Genomic DNA, 10,558 nt, shown 5'->3' with positions numbered 1-10,558 from the left:
ACTTTGAACATTTCTTTAAGTAAGTGCTTCTTGGTTATTTGAGATTCCTCTGTTGTGAATTATCTATTTAGTTCCCTAATAAACCATAACATAAAACCACACACACTGAATCTAATAGAAGAGAAAGTAGGAAATAAACTTGAACTCATTGGCAGGGGAAGTTGTTGGGGTGGAGATTTATTAAACAAAACTACAATGGCTCAGTCTTTAAGATCAAGAACTGATAAATGGGACATTATGAAACTAAAAACCTTCTGTAAGGCAAAGGATAAATCTGCAAACTACAGATTGGACAAAACAAGGCTTTACTAGTCCCATATCACATAGAATGTTAATAACTTAAATATGTAAAGAACTCAAGAAGCTAACCTCTCCCCCTGATGGAAAAGAAAAACAATGTGGTATAGATGTAGGCAGAGAATTTGCAACAGGAATCTCAAATAGCTGAGAAGAACTTCAAGACATCTGACCCTTAACATGGATTCTTGTCAAGTATGGACTTCTGTTGGATCCTATGCTCCGCACACAAGGGCCATTTCTGCACTTCTCTAATATATACAGACTACTAATATAAAGAAAGTGAACAGTGGGTCTCTCTATAGATAATGTAACAATTATACAAAGACGAGACTGATGACTTTAACACAAATTTTCATGCATGTATTCTGAATAGGACATTTTTGAACTTAACATTTCTTCTCTATATAATTGAAAATGACAATGATTTTTTTTCTGGACTCATTTGTTTTTTATGAGAAGATATCATAGGTATTTCGTCTTTCAGGTCCATATATTATATTGAATGTCTCTGTTTTTTTGGAAGAGAATCGTATGCTAGATATTAAGAGGGGAAAGAAATGTGCTGGAGGAACAGAAATGGAAAACAGTGGAGGAAACTGTAGTCCTTTTGGAAGTCTATTTACCTTTAGGTTGCTGAGTCTGGAACACAGTAACTTATTCTTTTAAATATCAACAAGCTGGTGCCCTTTTCCTGACCTTATCCAGTCTCAGCAGAGTGTGAAAGAGATTTGTGTATTATGATAGAAAAATATCACTGAGAAACTCTAAAAATACAACAAATTCTATTCTACAGGAGCTGACATGTGAGACCTTTAGGAAGGTTCAGGGTAACCAAAATGCTGTACCCTGCTGCAGGTCAGTCAGGTTTGTGTTGGTGAGAGTAGCCATGTGTGAATGTATAAAATAGGTCCACTTCAAAGGTGTCAAATCTCAATTCCTGTTCTCATCCTTTTCAGTTTGTTAAGTTTGAAATAAAATATTGATTTGGTGGAATTAACAACAAAAAATTGTATTATAGTTTTCAATATCAGAAGTCTAATATTACCGGCCATATTTTCTTGACATTTCTACTGGATTTTAGATGATAGCTTCTTTGCTAGGTCTTTTTTCCTCTTGTCTTGTTTTATTTCCCTGCATAAAAAAGATGCCAATATTAATCAGAGAGGGAAGAATACAGGTATGCCTGCCTTTTAGTGTAGAGAAATAAGAGGACAAGATAACTGACAAGTGTGGAGTACTCTACACAGCCTCAGGGGAAGGTGGAGCCTGGGGGGTTGAATGATGTTCTTTCTACAGAGTGTCATACTTCTCACTCAGGGTTACCTTCCTCCTTGTGTAGAGTGTTGCAGAGCTCAAAAGGCAGAGGTTAGCTGATGTGGATTAAAGGTCAACATTTTCTTAAGTAGTTGTGCTACAGATTTTTCAGGTTTTGGTACCACTGACTACAGTGGCCCTCTACGTGCAAGAGCTTCTCAAGGTAGATATACCTCTCAAGGCCAGTCATCCTCTGAAGGCAATACAATGAGATCAAAGATTTTTGCCCACTTTATCAGCATCAGACTTTCCTCAGAAGAGAGGCTTACAACAAAACATCTCTGAGTAGATACAGCCAACATAACACATGTCCACAGGTGTTACACATGTAGCCTGCAGAAGAATTTCAGGGGCCCAGTCACAGAACATAACAACCACAGGCATGAGGGTCATTTGGTAGCTATAGATATTGGATAGGACAAAATCAGCCAGATTGACTGTCCCATTAATTGTCACCAGAATGTTCTCTGGAATAGTGTGCCCTTCCCCAAGCCTTGAGTGACTAGCCAGATGTTAATTATTTGTCACAGTCTTAAACCAACCTAGCCCGTCTAGGGTGGAGTCTTCAGTCCTAGATGCAAGTCTTCTGTCTTTCCACATCCACAGCTTCCTGCAGAAGAGAACTGTCCAGTGAGCTTACTTTGCAACTCAATCCTGCTGAAACACACAACAGAACCCACCTGGAACAAAGGGATGGGATTTTTGATTTTTCATCCTATTCAGAAATAAAAATAAATAAACATTGAAACTTGATCAAAGAACTTTGTCTTGTTAATTATTTCTCTTGTTTGCCCACTCTATTCCATTCTACCTCTCCTTCCAGGTGTAAACGGTCCTTCATGGCCATTGGATGGCTCCAGGTGGCACCCAAATGAAGGACCTGGACACTGGAATACCAACTGAGGTACACTGTCTTCAGTGTGTCTCCACAGAGAACTGTAGAACATATTTATCAAGTATGGTGGTATGCAACATACAACAATAATGTTAGCACTATAAATTTCATCTTTTGAAAGCTGTTTATTGAAAGGGTGTAAAAAGGATACAGGCTATTCAAAGAAAGCATCAATCAAATGCTGATATGAGCTAGGGGTAACAGCACATTGGGATGGGGACTATTATATAGGTAATTGACCACAGCCTCCAGGAGCTGTGTCAGGCAAGAGGAATAGGGTATAAAAGAATAAAAAATAGAATAGAATAGAATAGAATAGAATAGAATAGAATAGAATAGAATAGAATGGAAAGAATTAAATAAAACAAGAAATAAGATATGATACATATACAAATGATGAGAGAGAGAGAGAGAGAGAGAGAGAAAGATATGATACATATACAAATGATGAGAGAGAGAGAGAGAGAGAGAGAGAGAGAGAGAGAGAGAGAGAGAGAGAGAGAGAGAGAGAGAGAGAGGAAAATGGTTTATAAATCTCTACAAGGGACGTGACAAAATCAGGAGATATAATGCCTGACCATTCTGGACCCTACTGGAGATATTCTTAGTTTTGGTTACATCAAGTTCTCTTCCCTCTCCATATTGTCTGCCTTTGTTGCACACCAATCTTTCCACGTGTCAATTTGTGTCTGTTTTTCTTTCATTGTTTGAATGACTGTTGTTCTGTGTTTCATGTCGAAAAGGAAACAAAATGTTTTAAAATGTATGTGCTAGCTATCCATCCCTTGATTCTGTCTTAGCACAGCAGAAGCTGATGTAAGTTAACTAGCACCATTAACCAGAAATCAAGCAAAGCAAAAAAAGCCCTGTTGAAAATCTGCTTTTAAGGGGACCAGCTACTTCTCAAGTTTAAGGGGAAATAAGCTGATAGTTGTTTTTCCATAGGAAAATTAATCTCTGCAGTTATGATTATTACCTTTAGCAAATGACAATGTTCTTTGTCTCTTAAAACTAGAGAAAGCAAGAAAAAGTGAACATTTTGTTTGGTCTAAATGTATAAGAATCATGTCGCTGCTTCATCTTATTTCTGACTTGTATTAAAGATATAAATATGATCTGTATCTTTTGGTTATACAATATTGGCTTATAAGACATTTGGTATTATTAAAAAGGTGTAACATTTGTAACAGAAAGTTAGCTTAAAAGGGGTAACTCTGGGTTGGAGATATTTAAAACCACAACCTGTGGCATGATACAGACCAGGAAATCAGGCCTCTATAGATACTTCTAAATTGGGATACTATTTTATGTAATTCTTATCCTAGAAAATAGACTTATTAGGAATAAGATTTAAAACAATGTCTCCTTAATGAGATATTAAGGGTTGCACTTTCATGCATTCATTTTTTTTTTATTTAAAACAAAAATATGTCTTTTCTTGTCGAAAATAATTTTGTACTTAAATGAACAATATTTCCAAGTTAGAAACAAAGAATCGGGGCTTTTGAAGAGATGAGTAGCAATTGAGAGCACTTATTGACGTTCCATGGGAAACAACTTCTGTTACCAGAACATACACTTGTTCACAAGGATGGATGTCTCAATTTTCAGGGGGATTCTCATAACTTCTTTTGATGTCAAGAGGCACCACTCTTGAATAAGATAAATACAAGAATCAATTAAAAAGATTGAAACAAAACACATATGATTAATTAAAGGAAAAGATTTTAGAATAAACTATACCAACTGTAAAACCTTCCAAAATTTAACCAAAATATTAGAAATACAAATCAGATAAATAATCTATAGAGGCATAAATTCTGTAATAGAACTGTTTAATAACAAAATAACCAAGGAAGAGATGGCTATATTGCTAAAATTGTCTTAACCTTAAATTCAGCAAAATATTTTCTATTAAAGAATAAGATTAATATAAAATGAATTCCCTTATTTAAGCCTCATTTACTACAAAGATATTTTCCATTTGCTTATGAAAATATGAGTTTCTAAGCATTTTTTCAGTTTCTCAACTTTAGAACACACAATATTTTTATTAATTAAATTTTCCTTTTTCTAGTTATTATTATGTATTTTCTTCATTTCCATTTCAAATACTATCCTGAAAATCCCCTATTCCCTCCCTTACACCTGCTCCCCTACAAACCCACTCCCACTTCTAGGACCTGGTGTTCCCCTGTACTAGGACATATAAAGTTTGCAAGACAAAGAGCCTGTCTTCCCACTGATGGCTGACTAGGCCATCCTCAGCTACCTTTGCAAATAGAGACACAAACTCTGGGGTGTACTGTTTAGTTCATTGCATGGTTCTTCCTATAGGGTTGCAGACCCCTTTAGTTACTTGGGTACTTTCAGAAGCTCCTTCATTTAGGACTTGTGTTCCAACTAATAGAGGACTCTGAGCTTCCACTTCTGTATTTGCCAGGCACTGGCATAGATTCAAAAGAGACAGCTATATCAGGGTCCTGTCAGAAAAATCTTGATTGAATATGAAATAGTGTCTGGGTTTGGTGTTTGTTGATAGGATGGATCACTGAGTGGGGCAGGCTCTGAATGGTCCTTCTTCCCCTCTCAGCTCCAAACTCTGACGCTGTAACTTCTTCCAAGGATATTTTGTTCCCCATTCTAAGAAGGAGCAAAGTTCCCACACTTTGGTCTTCCATCTTCTTGAGAGTCATGAGTTTTTCAAATTGTATCTTGGTTATTCTAAGTTTCTGAGCTAATATCTACTTATCAATGAGTACATATCATGTGGGGTTTTTTTGTGATTGGGTACCTCACTCAGGATGATATACTCCAGATCCATCCATTTGCCTAAGAATTCCATAAATTCATTGTTTGTAATAGCTGAGTAGTACTCCATTGTGTAAATGTACCATATTTTCTATATCCATTCCTCTGTTGAGGGACATCTGGGATCTCTCCAGCTTCTGCTTATTATAAATAGGGTTTCTATGAACATAGAGCAGCATATGTTCTTATTACAAGTTGGAATGATTTCTGGTTATATACCCAGGAGAGTTATTGCTGGATCTGCCCTTAGTACTATGTCCAGTTTTCTGAAGTACTGCAGAATTATTTTCACAGTGGTTGTAAAAGCTTGCAATTCCACCACTAATGGAGGAGTGTACCTTCTCCACATCCTCGCCAGCCTCTGCTTTCACCTGAATTTTTCATTCTAGCCATTTGGACTGGTCTAAGGTGGAATCTCAAGATTATTTTGATTTGCATGTCCCTGGTGATTACGGATGTTGAACATTTTTTTCAAGTGTTTTTCAGCCCTTTGATATTCCTCAGTTGAGAATTCTTTCTTTATCTCTGTACACCATTTTTAATGGGATTATTTGAATTTCTGGAGTTTAGCTTATTGAGCTCTTTGTATATATTGGCTATTAGGCTCCTATTGGATTAAGGATTGGTAAAGATGCTTTCTCAATCTGTTGGTGGCCTTTTTGTCTTATTGACAGTGTCTTTTGCCTTACAGAACATTTTCAGTTTTATGAGGTTCCATTTATGGAGTCTCAATCTTACAGCACAAGCCATTGCTGTTCTGTTCTGAAAATTTTCCCCTGTGTCCATATCTTTGAGGCTTGTCCCAACTTTCTCCTCTATAACTTTCACTGTCTCTGGTGTTATGTGGTGTACCTTGATCCATTTAGACTTGAGCTTTCAACAAGGAGATAAGAATGGATCAATTCACATTCTTATACATAATACCAGCCAGTTGAGTCAGCACCTTTTGTTCTAAATGCTGTCCTTTTTCCTCTGGATGATTTTAGCTCCCTTGTCAAAGATCAAGTGACAATAGGTGTGTGGGTTCATTTCTGGGTCTTCAATCTATTCCATAGTTCTACATGTCTGTTGCAGTACCAGTATCATGAAAGATGTAATCACAATTGCTCTGCATTGCAAAATTAGGTCAGCATGGTGATTCCACCAAAGTTTTTTTTGTTTTTGTTTTTGTTTTTGTTTTTGTTTTTGTTTTTGTTTTTTAATTGTTGAGAGTAGTTTTTGCTACCATAGGTTGTTTGTTATTCCATATTAATCTTCAAATTACCCTTCATCACTCTGTGAAGAATTGAATTGAAATTTTGATGGGTACTGCATTGAATCTGTTGATTGCTTTCGGCAAGAAAGCCATTTGACTATATTATTCCGACCAATCCTTGAGCATGGGAGATATTTCCATCTTAGAGTCACACCAAGATATTTTATACAATTGTGGCTAAAGTGAAGGGTCTGGTTTCTCTGATTTCTTTCTCATACCATGTATTCTTTGAGTAGAGGAAGGCTACTGATTTGTTTGAGTTAATTTTATATTCAGTCACTTTGCTAAAGTTGTTTATCCACTCTAGGAGTTCAATCCTGAAATTTTTTTGGTCACTTAAGAAAAGTGGTGGCACATGCCTTTAATCCCAGCACTCGGGAGGCAGAGGCAGGCAGATTTCTGAGTTCGAGGCCAGCCTGGTCTACAGAGTGAGTTCCAGGACAGCCAGGGCTACACAGAGAAACCCAGTCTCAAAAAACAACAACAAAAACAAAAACAAAACAAAAAAAAAACAAAAAAAAGAAAAGAAAAAAGAAAAGTACCATATCACCAACAAAGAGTAATATCTTAACTTTTTCCTTTTCAGTTTGTATCCCTTTGACATACTTTTGTTTTCTAACTGCTCTGGCTAGAGCTTCAAGTACTATCCTGAATAGATAGGGAGGGAATGGGAAGTCCTGTCTAATGCCTAAGATCTGTGGGATTGATTCACATTTTTCTTCCTTTAGTTTGGGTATGGTTATTGATTTGCTGTATATTGGTTTTATTATGTTTATGTATGGGCCATACATATCTGATCATTCCAAGACTTTTAATATGAAGGGGTTTTGAATTTTGTCAAATAATTTTTCAGCATCTGATGAGATGATCATAAGATTTTTTTTTTGAGTTTTTATTATAGTGGATGACCTTAATGGATTTCAATATATTGAAACATCCCTCAGATAAAGTGGACTTCACCAAAATGAATGATCTTTTTGATTTGTTCTTGAATTTGGTTTTATAATCTTTTATTGAATATTGTTATATCATGAATCATAAGTGAAATTGGTTTGAAATTTTCTTTCTTTGTTGGTTATTTACATTGTTTAGGTATCAGAAATATCTAGCTTAATAGAAATAATGGAATAGAGTTCTTTCAGTTTCTATTTTTGGGATTAGGGTGAGGATTTTTAATATTACTATTGAAAGTCTGATTGAATTTTGCAATAAAAACATTTGGCCCAGTTTGTTTGTTTTTGTTTTTGTTTTTGTTTTTGTTTTGTTTTGTTTTGTTTTGTTTTGTTTTGATTTGATTTGATTTGGTTTGGTTTGGTTTGGTATAAGTTTAATGACTGTTTCTATTTCCTTACCTGTTATAAGACTGTTTAGATACTTTATCTGATCCTGATGTAAACTTTGTACCTGATGTCTGTGTAGAAAATTGACCATTTCATTTACATTTTTCAGTTTTGTTCAGTATAGGTGATTGTAGATGGATGTGATGATTTTGGAATTTCCTCATTTTCTGCTATTATATCTCACCTTTCAAATTTGATTTTGATAATGTAGATAGTTTCTGTGCCATTTAGTTAGTTAAGCTAAGAATTCATTAATCATGTTGATTTTTCTCAAATAATCATCTCTGAGTTTTGCTGATTCTTTGTATATTCCTCTTTGTTTTGACTTGGTTGATTTCAGCCCTGAGTTTGTCATCTAATCCTCTTGGGTGTTTTTGCTTCTTTTTGTTCTAGAGCTCTCAGGTATGCTGTTAAGTTGCTAGTGTAGAACCTCTCCAACTTCTTTATGAAGCTACTCAGTGCTATGAGTTTTCCTCCTAGCAGTGCTTTCATTGTGTCTCATAAGTTTGGATATGCTGTACCTTCAATGTTGTCAAATACTAACAAGTCTTTAATTTCATTCCTTATTTTATTCCTGGCCATGTTATCACTGTGTAGAGAGTAGCCAGCTTCTATGGGTATATGGACTTTCTATTGTTTTAGTTGTTATTGAAGAGAAGCCTCAATCCCTGGTGACATGATAGAACCCATGGGATTAATCCAATCTTCTTGTATCTGTTGAGACTTGTTTTGTGACCAATTTTATGGTCAATTTTAGATAAGGTAACATGAGGTGCTTAGAAGAGTTATGTTCTTTTATTTTAAGGTAAAAGGTGTCTCTGTTTAGTTTTGATTTCCCTGATTTGTCCATTAGTGAGAGTTGGATATTGAAGACTCTCACAATTTTTTGTGGGAGGTTCAAGGTATGTTTTGAGCTTTAATAAAGTTTCTTTTATGGATATGGGTGCCCTTGCATTTGAGGCATAAGTATTCAGAATTAAAGGTTCATCTTCTCAGATTTTTCCTTTTTTGGTTATGAGAATTTATTTGCTAAATTTTGGTTGAAATTCCATTTTATTTATTAAAATGGCTACCACGCCTTATTTTTTTGTGATTATTTTCTTGGAATTTTTTTCAGCTTTTGACCCTGATGTAGTGTCTATTTTTAACAATAAAGTATGTTTTCTTTATGCAGAAAAAATCCTGCGTCTTTTTTTCCATATTCAGTGCCTTTGCCTGTGTCTTTCTTTTTATTAGGGATTTGAATCCACGGATGTTGTTAGATATTAAAAACTAATGATTGTTGCTTCACATTTTTCTTGTTAAAGGAAGAATTATATTTGTATGGTCTTATTCTCTTGGGTTTGTTGTGCAAAGATTAGTTTCTAGATTATGGTGGGGAGAGGATTCTAGATTATGGTGGGGAGAGGATTCCCTCTTTTTTTTTTTTCCAGAGTTTTCCTTCAATTATCCTCTGTAGGGTTGTTTTAGTGAAAAGATATTGTTTAAATTGCTTTTGTCATGGAATATGTTGTTTTCTCCATCAAGGTGATTGAGAGTCTTGTTTTATATAGTAGCATGGGCTGGTATATGTGTTTTTTTTTAAAGTCAGCCTGATAATTGTCTAAGATATTCTGGCTTTAAGAGAGTAGGTAGACAGATCTGTTGTAATTCTGATAGAAACTTTTTCAAATGTCTACCTTCATTTGTTACTTTGCCATTTTTCTCTAAAGTGTAATTATTAAAAGAAAAATACACACAAATGCCGGCTATGTGCCAGCAATGGCAGTCTTATCCAATCCACCCTCTTCCCAGTCTCCCCAGATTCTCTCATTTTTGAACTCTTCACATTCACATTCATCTGTCCCCTGTGGATAGCCTGCTATGACTGGCTCTATCCCCTGAATCCCACCTGAGTAAACTTGGATGTAAAATACCATACAGTCTTAGTTTAGAATCACCAGTTAACACAACTGCTGCATACAAAATATATTCTCCTAAACACATCAAAGAGTCTATGTTAGAAATATTCTGTGATGGATTCTAGTGGATTCCACCACCATAACTAACAGGTCCTGGAGGCAAATAGTACAGCCTTTTGTTCTAGCCCCACCATCAAAAAGGCCCCATTCCTTCTTCCTGCATTTTCTCTCTCTTGGACCAGGAAGGCCTCAGTCATCCTATCTCCAGCAATTTGCTTCTTGCAAACTTTATTATCAAATTAATTATTTGGGGGGAAATTCCAGTATATTTTCCATTAATACTTTTAATATTATTTCTTTTTCTATACATTTGGTGTTTTGATTATTATCTGACAGGAAAGATTTCTGTTCTGGTCCACTCTATTTCTTGATCTGTCAACTTCATGTACTTCTATGGGCATCTCCTATTAGATTAGGGAAGGTTTTTCTATGATTTTGTTGAAGGTGCTTACTGACATTTTGAAATGTAACTCTCCATTCTTCTCTATACCTATTATTCTTAGGTTTGTTCTGTTTACTGTGACTTTATTTTTCTGAATGTTTTGATTAGAGCTCTTTGTACTTATTTTCTTTGTCTGTTGTGTCAATATCTTCTATGGTGTCTTCTCCACCTCAGATTATCTCTGCTATTCCTTGTATTCTGTTGATGAAAGCATCTGTAAATCCTGTTCTCTTTCTTAGG

General features: G+C 35.4%; 1 pseudogene; it reads right to left on the bottom strand.

Moving 5' to 3' along the window:
* Positions 1-1,609: 1,609 nt before the first annotated feature.
* LOC110288401 (cyclin-dependent kinase 4 pseudogene) lies at positions 1,610-8,497 on the bottom strand (annotated as a pseudogene).
* Between the last annotated feature and the right edge of the window lie 2,061 nt (positions 8,498-10,558).

The sequence above is a fragment of the Mus caroli genome, unplaced genomic scaffold, assembly GCF_978045245.1.
Source record: "Mus caroli unplaced genomic scaffold, Mus_caroli_1 scaffold_7, whole genome shotgun sequence".
Classification (NCBI taxonomy): Eukaryota; Metazoa; Chordata; class Mammalia; order Rodentia; family Muridae; genus Mus; species Mus caroli.
This window is presented reverse-complemented; position numbering and strand designations above follow the sequence as displayed.